The sequence below is a fragment of the Ascaphus truei genome, chromosome 2, assembly GCF_040206685.1.
Source record: "Ascaphus truei isolate aAscTru1 chromosome 2, aAscTru1.hap1, whole genome shotgun sequence".
In the NCBI taxonomy this organism is placed as follows: Eukaryota; Metazoa; Chordata; class Amphibia; order Anura; family Ascaphidae; genus Ascaphus; species Ascaphus truei.
The window spans coordinates 286,209,190-286,221,408 of record NC_134484.1 but is presented as its reverse complement, the minus strand read 5'-3'; positions in this window follow the sequence as shown (position 1 = coordinate 286,221,408).

Sequence of the window (12,219 nt, the reverse complement as noted above, 5' to 3'; positions counted from 1 at the left end):
CTAAGCCTCGTTCAGTTCAACCCAGATATTTGGTGTTCATTATATCTTGTCATAAGCTACCGTGACAAGCTCTATAATTAACTGGTGGCAGCGGTGGGAATGAACTGGACCTGTGTTACAGTATACTGCGAGATACTGTAACATAGTAGGAACTTGATGGTAATTGCAAGTTCCTGGGACTAAAGATATTGAACACACAGTAGTGCAACAGTTAACACAAGTTGTAACACCACCTCACTGCTGTGACTGAACCATGAGCGAGGCTGAAGGCTCATCCAACATGTGGACCCGAGCTCAGCTGAAGGCCAAGTGCCGTGAATATGGACTGCCCTATGAGAACCAGGAGGTTGCAGACATGGTTGACGCAATCGGTGACTATGAAGCCCGGCTTGCAGAGCCTCAGGATACGGCTCAACTTGCCCTTTTACAGCCACCCGGAGATCAGGGAAGGAACCCAGTGCCGGGGCGGTGGAATCTCGGGGAGGGAATGAGTGCACCTCCCGGGAGCAGTGCAACAGGAGGGGTACTGTTTGATGCGGCTACCAGTCCGTTCACCCCTGAAATGTTGGCACTAATTACTACATGGGGAGACAGAGGGACACCGGAGGAGCGGCTGCAGTTTATCACTATGGCAGTGAACAGACCCGCTTATTGCCCCCCTGTCCAACCCAACACAGATGAACTCAAACTGGACCAGCACAGTCTCACCAAGTTCATGGAAGGCACTGACCAGATTGACAGTTTCTTAAAGAACTTTGAAACGCAGTGCCGGCGGTACAAAGTGCTTCCCCAGCATAGGGTTGCACGTTTGGACCCCTTACTGTCCGGCTTGGCTAAGCAGACAATGATGGCGCTTTCAGATGAGTATGCTGATGACTATGAACAGCTGAAAGAACTGTTATTGTTTCAGTACGGTTTTACCCCTGAAGCCTACCGGGGTAAATTCCGGCAGGAGGAGAGGCAGCCCCAGGAGTCCTATGTTACCTACGTGACCCGCATGGCTTTATACTGGATACGCTGGGTGAGGGCTATGAGGCACGGACTTACCAACGCCTGCTGGACCTCATCTTTAAGGAACAGCTCATGGAGCAGTGCCCGCCTGCGGTGAGGGCTTGGGTGTACGACAAGAAGCCCAAGACTTACCAGGAGGCGGCGAGGCTTGCAGATGACTATGTGGCCAGCTGAGACCTGATGACCGCCAAAACAGTAGCCAAGGCGGCGGCGGCACCGGCCAGAAAGTCTGCCAATACCCCCCAATGGACTCAGAGGCCGCCTGCGGGCAGCAGTCCACCGAAGGCGGGGAAGCTCCGGCATGAGCGCCGGTGCTACAACTGCAACCGCCCTGGTCACATCAGACCAGATTGCCCAGAACCCCTGCGTTCTGGCGGACCCCATCAGGGGCAACGCAACCCAGCTGCGAAGCCGATAGCCCGCGTGTGGGTAGCTTTCACCAAAGACACCGGACCGGTCATGGAACCAACGCCCAGAGAGATGTCCCATGCAGCACCTGTCCTGGTTTCATCGGTGCCTACAGCCAGGAGCGGAGGACATCTCAGCGCGGACCTGCAGCAGACGGACGGACGGAGCAGACATCTCACCCCGGTCACAGTCGGTGACCGGCAAGCAGTCGGCTTGCTGGATTCAGGAGCTGCAGTGACCCTGATCCGACCTGATATGGTCCGGCCAGAGGAATTGATCCCAGGCCCTGGGATACAGATCACTGTGGCCGACGGAGAGCCACGTTTCTTGCAAGTGGCCATAATCTTTATGGGTTGGAGGGAGGGCCAGGGTGTGCGGGAGGTCGGGGTTTTACCCGGTTTGGATGCCGATGTTCTTCTTGGCAATGATCTGGGACCGATGACCTGCACCTATGACCGAGTGCCCAAGCCCACTGCAGTGGTGGCGGTTACCAGGAGCCAGACAGCGGCAATGGCGGCGGCGCCAGTCCCTCAGCCTTTGGGACCAACGTTAGCGGAGGGCGCAGAGGAGCCCGGGGAGGTAAGCCAGGATCTGTTGCAACCACAGACTGACTTACTGTTCCCTCTCACCCTTCCCCATTCCCCTGACAATTACATGACTGGGGGTGGCCAGAATTAGGAGCCCAGTTTAGGGAGGCAGTGAAGGCAGACCCTACCCTGGCCGGCGTGAGACTTCGGGCGTCCGAATCTCAGGCAGGGGAGGGCACTGAGTGCTGCCTATGGTATAAGGGACTCCTGTATAGAGAAGAAGGGAAACCAGGGATAGAGGAGGGATTGACCGGTAAGCAACAGCTAGTAGTGCCCCAGGGGTACCGACAGCAACTGTTACGGGTAGCTTACTCTATTCCGTTAGCGGGACATCAGGGGTTCAACAGAACGCGAGCCAGGTTATTACAGCGTTACTACTGGCTGGGGTCATCTCGAGATGTGGGCAATTTCTGCCGCTCTTGTGATGCCTGCCAGCGAGTGGGTAAGGCGGGCAACCGTGTGAAGGCACCCCTGAAACCCCTACCGATAATAGGGGAACCCTTCCAGAAAGTAGCGATGGATCTTGTTGGACCCCTTATGATTTCTAGCAGGCAGGGAAACACTGTGCAGCAGGTGGAGATAGGGGCACAGTTGAGTGCTAGGCAGAAGGGAGAAGCCAGGGACATGCTAGCTAAGTATGGGGCCCTCTTCACTGACATGCCAGGGACCACACATCTCACAAAACACCCAGTGCTCATAGGGGACCTGCGGCCTCTGCATAAGCACGCTTATAGAGTGTCAGCAGAGGTCAAGACCAGTATGGAGAGGGAGATAGAGGAGATGCTGACTCTAGGGGTTATTACTCCGTCCCAGAGTCCTTGGGCAAGTCCGGTAGTCCTAGTTCCTAAGAAGGACAAGATCACCCGGTTTTGTGTGGACTACCGCTTGCTCAACGCTGGGACGGTGTCAGATGCCTATCCCATGCCCCGCATGGATGAGTTACTAGATGAACTCGTGGGGGCAAAGTATCTGACCACCATGGATTTGAGCAAAGGCTATTGGCAAATCCCATTGACCCTGGAGGCTAGGGAGAAGTCAGCATTCATCACTCCAAGTGGCCTCTATGAGTTTTTAGTGATGCCATTTGGGATGAAGAATGCCCCAGCTACCTTCCAACGCCTGGTCAATAGGTTACTGGAAGGGATGCAGAGCTATGCCAGGGCTTACTTAGATGACATTGCTGTCTTTAGTAATTCCTGGGACTCCCATTTAGGACATGTAGCTGTGGTGCTAGATAGGATCAGGGAGGCTGGGCTTACCTTGAAACCCACTAAATGTATGGTAGGGATGGCCGAGGTCCTGTATTTAGGGCACAGGGTGGGTGGAGGACACCTCAAACCAGAGCCAGCCAAGGTAGAAGCCATAGTTCAGAGGCATGTTCCAAAAACCAAGAAACAGGTCATGGCATTTTTGGGCACCGCAGGGTACTATAGGAAGTTTGTCCCAAAGTACAGCTGGCCAAACCCCTGACGGATTTGACTAAGAAGCAACTGCCTGTGCTTATCACCTGGACTCCTGCCTGTGAAACTGCTTTCCAGGCACTGAAAACTGCGCTTGCTGGGGCCCCCATACTGGCTGCCCCAGACTATACCAAACATTTCCTCATACAGACTGATGCCTTCGACTATGGCATTGGGGCTGTGTTGAGCTAAGTGGGGGACGACGGTAGATAGCACCCTGTGGTGTACCTCAGCCGAAAACTACTTCCAGAGAGGTGGCCAATGCCACCATTGAGAAAAAGTGCTTGGCCATTGTGTGAGCACTCAAAAAACTCCAGCCCTATGTGTATGGAAGGGCTTTCAATGTCCTCACAGACCACAACCCCTTGAGTTGGCTGCAGAGGGGAGAATGCCAAGTTGCTAAGGTGGAGCTTGGCCTTGCAAGAGTTTGAGTTTACGATTCAGCACAAAAAGAGTAGTGAAAACACCCAATGCTGATGGACTTTCACGTCAGGACTATCCCTCTGAGACTGAGTTCGTTAAGGGTGCCAGCAATGCCCCACTCCCCGTCAGGGCCAGTGGGCCACAGGTCACCCATTAAGAAGGGGAGGTGTAGAGGGAGAAAGGGGGTGGCCCGGTATTAAAGGGGTTACACCCCATATGGCCATCCCCTGACCTCACCAGAGAGACAAGGGGTTAACTGGACTGCGGTCCAGGGATGAGGTTTGCACCGTATTATACCTTGAAAATGTATATTCCCCTATTCCCATGTTTCATTATAAGCATGTATATTAATGTTTTAAAGTGCATTTCTGTATCTCCAATTCTGGAGGTCGCAGAGAGTTCATATTTGGCCAATTTGTGGAGTCACTGTAGGCATTAAAAACTGGAAAAGGTCCACCCACTGAGCCCACCAGAATGGAACTTATTAATATGTGTAGATATTAAAGTCTATATGTATTTTATTTTGTATCTGTTCTGAAAATGCAGACGCCATTTGCTAGGCTAATAAGTCATGAAGAGCAGACGGCTGAGTAGCCTAAGCACGGTGATCAAAAAGTAACTGCCTTGATTGTTACCCAATGTCTAGGGATTAAGTATTAGTCAATCAACAAACTCTACCAGTCTAATTGTTACCTGAGGGCATGGGTTAGTCTGTTAGTCTGTGTCTTCACATTAGAGAGTGGCTACAGATAATTGTTCACCAATAGGATGTGTTCAATGTTAAGAATAGGGTTGCACAGGTATATAAACTGTGTCAACCCTACAGTTTTTGAGTTGTGCTGGAGTTGTGCTTCTGATACCATCTTGAATGTCACTGGTCAGCTGGAGAATTGCTAGTGGATACTTCTCCATCCCCCAACCCTAAGTAAGTGTTATCTTCTTGCCTGTTAATTGTACTATATTGATGTGTTCACCTTATTTAAGGAATAAATTATATTTTATTATATCTAAGCCTCGTTCAGTTCAACCCAGATATTTGGTGTTCATTATATCTTGTCATAAGCTACCGTGACATTAACAATATTGCGTAAATGCTCCATAATGCGCAATTTAAGATGTCGCTTAGTTCTGCTCGTATATATTGATTGTCTGTCCACGTATGTAGTTTACATACTGCAGTGTAGCTGCGGTCTACAATACGTGGGCTGAACTAAGCGACATCTTAAATTGCGCATTATGGAGCATTTACGCAATATCGTTAATATTCCTAAATTGGAAGGAACCTCTAAACCACTTACTCATCTACTTGCTCATTTTAAAAATGTACATGAATGTAATACAGTAGGTATACAGTATATGGGAATAGAGAGAATTATGGGTAACATTAGAGCAGGAGACCGGGACCTCCAATTTGCCAAGAGAGAGCAATTTTGGATTTACACGTTGCAATCCAAAAACCCGGGAGGTCTCAATGACAATTTTGAGCTCACCCCTTTCCTGAGATAGATGGGTACTGGTTCAATGTTATTATTGTGCAGTTATCACCTACTCTATTCCTTTTCCTCTCTTTTCCCTTCCCATCCATTCCCTACCAATCTGCCCCACCACCTCCCCACCAATCCCCCCCCTTCCCCTCCATCCCACTTCCTTTTCTTACCCTGTCCCTCCCCCTTTCTCCCCCATTTTTGTCTATCACTTGTTTCTTTTTGTGATTGATTTTTTGTATTTGTGCTTGATTGTTTTATTGATTATTAATGAATATGCAAGTTTGTATCACCTTATATAGGTGGCATTTTTTTTTTTTAACATTTTTTTTAGGAAACAGGCAAGTTTACAGGCAAATTTCACATCACAGTATCCTAATACACTTTGATTTTCAAATTTTCCATACTGGAGGGGGGGGGGGGTGTACCGCCAAGAGTGGCGCGACCTCTGGGTCACCGTGTGACCAGGGGAGTGAGAGGTCTGAAAAAGAGAGGGGGGGGGATAAGAGGGGAGGGAAGGGTGGGTATGGGGATGGGGGGGGGGGGGCGTCCTTCAGGGTGTGGCCTGGGTGGTCATAGTTTCTCCTATCGGGTTCTCTCGGGAGTCAGTGAGTCTCCCAGGGTTCCCAGATTTTGTAATGACTTTTAGTCTTGCGTTTGAGAAACGCCGTCAGACGTTCCATAAGCATTACGTCGTCTATTCTCCTCTTAACCGCCTGGATAGAGGGGGAGAGATCTTTTTCCAGGAGAATGCCACAGAGCACCTAGCCACGGTAAGGATGGAGGAGATTAATTTTCCTACTGGGCGGTCAATTTCCTCAATTGGCCTGCCCAGGAGGAAGGTCAGTGGATCTGGGGCTAATGTGAGGCTAGTTACCTCTCAGATTAAAGTTTGGATAGAAAGCCAAAAATTTTGGATTTTTGGGCATGACCACCAAATGTGGGCCATGTCTCCTCTCTGTCCACAGCCTCTCCAACATAGATCTGAGGCCAGGGGGTAGATTTGTTTCAATCTAACTGGGGTAAGATACCAGTAGAACATGATTTTGTAGATATTCTCTTTTGTTGTGGTACAGATGGAAGTTCCTGAAGCAGCGTCCCATATATCCTCCCAGTCTTCTCTATCTATGTCTATACTCAGTTCCGCCGCCCACTTGGACATGTAGTCGTGAGTGGAGGGGCCTGCTGTTCTCTCCATCCCAGCGTATATATTAGAGATCAAAGCCGTTTGATGTGTACTAGTTCGGCAGAGTCTCTCAAAGTTGGTGAGGGGAGGATACTCAAATTTTGGGGACAGTTTTTGAAGAAAATATCTAATTTGGAGATACTTAAATGGGCTCAATTCTGGGGCTTCGTATTTTGTTCTTAATTCTTGAAAGTTCAGCAACCTTCCATCGCTCAGTAGGTCGGCGACCACCCTAACCCCCTTCAGGCGGAAATAGTCGAACTGCTTTGGTTCACATCCTGGGGGGAAGTGGGGATTGTTGTGGATCGGAGTAAGCAGCGAGCCTGGGGTAGTTAGTTTAAACTTTGATCTGCATTTCCGCCAGACTTCCCAGGTGTGTTTGGTGGGACCAAGGTCAAACCTACGGGGTGATTTATCCCCCTTGTCTATGCACCAAAGGAGGGCCTGCAGAGAAGGCGTTTTAACGTAGTGGGATTCAATATCTCGCCAGCAATAGAGACCCGGATCTGCGTTCCACACTACGGCCTGCCTCAACTGGGCCGCTAAATAGTACTTTGTAATATCTGGGACACCCATCCCCCCTCTTCCTCTTGACGTCAGAAGGACCGATCTGGCCACCCTGGGCCTTTTGCCCTTCGAGATGAATTTGAACATTTTATTCTGGATGTTCTTAAGTTCAGGGCTGGGAACATGGATCGGGAGTGTCTGGAAATAGTATAGCAATCTGGGGAGTATATTCATTTTTACCGAGATCATCCTTCCGATCCATGAGATCTGGTAGTCTTCCCATTTGTCCAGATCTTTTTTGATTTTCACGAATAGGGCCGGGTAATTATATTTATACAATGATTGGTAGTTGCCTGATACATTCACTCCCAGATATTTAATGTATGAGGAACTCCATCTATAGTTAAAGTTCAGTTTCAGTAAATTAACTTCCGATTCTGGCACATTTAAGTGTAGGGCTTCTGATTTGTCGTTATTAATTTTGTAGTCCGAGATTTTGCTGAACTCCACCAATTCTTTATGTAGGTTGGGAAGTGATGTTTTTTTTTTTTTTTACCAATTTTTTTTATTAGACAATAGTAATTGTTAACAAGTTTGTTAAAACAGGTCATTTGTGGCCTAATACAGTTTTTAACATTTTGAAAGAAAGAGACTCCACGTCCCCCTGTTCCTCCGGGGTCAATCGGGGTAGCATGGAGTTGAAACAGAAAGAAGATGAAAGAGAAAGGAGAGAGAGGGGGGAGGGGGGGGAGCGGGTGTATCACGCCCTCGTCCTGATCCGCCCAAACACTTGCCATCTGCCCTGATGGCCTCCAGGGCTGTATTTATGTATTAGTTCTATTAGTCTGGGTCATACGTGTGTACCACGGATCCCAAGTTTTGTTGAAGGTGGTAGTGAACCTTTTCACAAATGCAGACAGTCTCTCCATGTCTTTTACATTATTGATTCTGTTTATCACCATCTGTCTGGAGGGGGGAGACACCTTCTTCCAGGCGGCTGCCACCGCACATCTGGCCGCCGTGAGAATAAGGGAGATTAATTTGCCTGTTGGTCGGTCCAGTGTCTCTAGGGGCCTGGCCAATAGGTAGGTCAGCGGTTCAATTGGGATTGTGAGGTCTGTGACCTCTTTTATAAGATTATGTATAGTTTCCCAGTATTTTTGAATTTCTGGACATGACCACCAGATGTGGGCCATGTCCCCCCGTTGACCGCAGCCTCTCCAACATAGGTCGGAGGCCAGTGGGTAGATTTGGCTAATTTTGGCTGGGGTGAGATACCAGCGAAACAGGATTTTATAAATATTCTCTTTTATTGTGGTGCGTATGGAAGTTCCTGAGGCTGTTTCCCAAATACTTTCCCAATCCTCTCGGTCTATAACAATGTCCAATTCTGCTGCCCAATGCAGCATATAATCGTGCGTCGTGGCTTCTGAGGCTTTCTCAAGCTCTGCACATATTTGCGTTATAAGACCTTTCTGATGGCCGGGCTCCCTGCAGAGCCTTTCAAAGCCAGTGAGAGGGGGAAATTCCAACGTTGGGGATAATGTTTGAGTGAAGTGCCGAATATGTAGGTATTTGAAGACGTTTAGGTCTCTTAGTTCATATTTGGTCCATAGATTTTGATAACTCAGGAACTGCCCAATGCTCAGGAGGTCAACAATTGCTCTGATATTTTTGGTTTCAAATTGGTCAAATTGTCTGGGCTCACATCCAGGTGGGAATTTTGGGTTTTTGTGAATTGGTGTAAGTTGGGAATGAGGTGACATGAGCTTAAATTTATATCTGCATTTCGTCCAAATTTCCCAGGTGTGTCTCATTGGGCCTAATTGGAATTTGTTACTTGGCATGTCTTCTTTACTCATGGACCAAAGGCAAGCTGGTAGTGAGGGCGTCCCGGCATAATGTGTTTCTATACCTAGCCAACAGTATTGTTTCGGGCTAGTGTTCCAGACCACCGCCTGTCGCAGTTGTGCGGCCAGGTAGTATCTTGACACGTCTGGGACTCCTAGTCCTCCTCTTCCCCTTGGGGCCAGAAGAACCGTTTTGGCGACTCTAGGTTTTTTACTTTGCCAAATAAAGTGGAAAATTGATTTTTGAATATTCTTTAATTCTGAGCCAGGGATGGGGACCGGGAGTGTCTGGAAGTAGTATAGCAATCTAGGGAGTATGTTCATTTTAACCGAGACCATCCTCCCGATCCATGATATTTGGTATCCTCCCCATTTGTCTAGATCTTGTTTGATTTTTTTGAGCAGTGCCGGATAGTTATGTTGGTAAAGAGTTTGGTAAGTCCTCGATATCTTAACTCCCAAATATTTGATACAGGAGGAGCTCCAATGATAGTCCAAATTTAGTTTGAGGAGTTTCACCTCTGGCTCTGGCAGGCTTAGATTCAGGGCCTCCGATTTATCTTGGTTTATTTTATATCCTGAAATTTGTCTGAATTCATGGAGTTCTTTATGAAGGTTGGGTAGGGAGATTTGAGGTTTGGAGAGGGTTAGTATGACATCATCAGCGAATAGGGATATTTTGTGCTGCCTTTGTCCAATTTCTATTCCCTGGATGTCTCTATTAAGCCTTATTGCTGATGCCAGCGGTTCTATGGTTAGTGCAAAGAGGAGAGGAGATAAGGGGCATCCCTGTCGAGTACCATTTGTAATCTCGAACCTCTGGTTATTGCCGCCGGGTAGTTTTACCGTTGCTGGTGGGTTGTGGTATAATCTACGGACCCCCTCTAGGTATGCGTCTTTGAAGCCGAATTTACGCATAGTTTGGTCCAGGAATTGCCAGTTTATCCTATCGAACGCCTTCTCTGCGTCTAGGCTTAATAAAAGTGCTTTGGTCCCCGAGAGGTGGACATGCTCAATTATGTTGATTATCTTCCGAGTATTATCTGAGGCTTGTCTGCCCATTACGAATCTGACTTGATCTATATTTATGAGCCTCGGTAAGATGGGATTTAATCTGTTAGCCAGAATTTTACTGTATAGTTTGAGGTCACTGTTAAGTAGGGAAATTGGACGATAGCTTCCACACTGCATCGGGTCTCTGCCATCCTTGTGGATGATGGCCAGATTAGCTAGAGACATTGATGCGGGAATCTGGTTCCCTTCCAAGAAATGGTTAAATGTAGCTAGAAGATGTTTGGATAGTGTGGGCAGGAATCTTTTATAGTAAACATTGGTGAAACCGTCAGGGCCAGGTGACTTGGTGATCTTTAATGATTTGACCGCCATTTCCAGTTCCTCTTTTGTAATCTCAGCATTGAGGACTGTGTTCTCCTCCTCCGTTAAGGTGGGGAGTTGGCATTTATTCAGATATTGTGTTATATTGTCTATGGTTATTGGTGGAGAGCGGTCATTTTTGGATCTGAGGTTATATAACTCTGTGTAGTATTTAGTGAATTCCTCTGCGATTTTATTCTCACTATATTGTATCTCACCAGATTTACTTTTGATAGCTGTTATTTGGGATCGCTTTTGCACCCCTCTTAGTTTACTTGCTAAGAGTCTGTCAGCCTTGTTCCCTTTATCGTAGTACAGTTGGACTGTAGTACAGTTGGACTGTAGTACAGTCCTCTATCAATGTCCAAAGGTCACGTATTGATTTTATTTAATTATCACTTGTATAACACTTCACGTTTTGTGATTGAATGTAGTTGCGCACTTTTCTTCACTTAGTAGCTTGGGACACCTATAGGGGGCCTTAAGTACTATCACTCCACAGTAATTAGAAATAGATAAATTGCCAATATACACTATGTGTGTGATTGGCAACAAAAAGGTGAGAGCATGTGAGCACTCAACTACTTGAAATTTAATATAATATAAAAATGATTAAAATATAGGTAGAGATTTAAAATAAGCACTTAGAAAGGTCACCTACAGCACCGACAAAGTTTATTGCAGCAAATGCCGCCGGTTCACTGGGATTTACTCCGGCTGGTGCTGAGGAAAGTCAGCACATCAGCCGCATCCAGCCACGTCCCCTCCGTTCCCCCCCCCCCCTCCAATCCGCGCGCAATTTAAACATCTTCCCGACCCTCTAGCTGCGCCTGCTGTGCCCCTCTGCTTCCCCGCTCCCCCGCTTACCTCACTTCAAACCTTCAGGGGAGCCGGGGAAGCCGGGGAAGCCGGGGAAGCCGGGGAAGCCGGGCGCTCGCTTGACTGTGACGTCACGCGAACGAGCCGCTTCCCAACGCTTCTCCACGCTGCCGCCACGCATCCTGCCGAGCGGCATTTGCTCGAATAAACTTTGTCGCTACTGTATATAAGGTGATACAAACTTGCATATTCAGTAATAATCAATAAAACAATCAAGCACAAATACAAAAAATCAATCACAAAAAGAAACAAGAGATAGACAAAAATGGGAGAAAAGGGGGGGAAAGTGTAAGAAAAGGAAGGGGGGAGCGGAAGGGGGGGTTTGCGGGGTGGCAGGGGGGCAGATTGGTAGGGAATGGATGGGAAGGGAAAAGAGGGAAAAGGAATAGAGTAGGTGATAACTGCACAATAATAACATTGAACCAGTACCCATCTACCTCAGGAAAGGGGTGAGCTCAATATAGTCATTGAGACCTCCCGGGTATTTGGATTGCAAAGTATAAATCCAAAATTGCTCTCTCTTGGCAATTTGGAGGTCCCGGTCTCCTGCTCTAATGTTACCCATAATTCTCTCTATTCCCATATACTGTATACCTACTGTATTACATTCATGTACATTTTAAAAATGTGCAAGTAGATGAGTAAATGGTTTAGAGGTTCCTTCCAATTTAGGAATATTAACTGTAGAGGGAGAAAGGGGGTGGCCCGGTATTAAAGGGGTGGCACCCCATATGGCCATCCCCTGACCTCACCAGAGAGACAAGGGGTTAACTGAACAGCGGTCCAGGGATGAGGTTTGCACCTTATTATACCTTGAAAATGTATGTTCCCCTGTTCCCATGTTTCATTATAAGCATGTATATTAATGTTTTAAAGTGCATTTCTGTATCTCCAATTCTGGAGGTCGCAGAGAGTTCATATTTGGCCAATATGTGGAGTCACGGTAGGCATTAAAAACTGGCAAAGGTCGACCCACTGAGCCTACCAGAATGGAACTTATTAATACGTGTAGATATTAAAGTGTATATGTATTTTATTTTGGATCTGTTC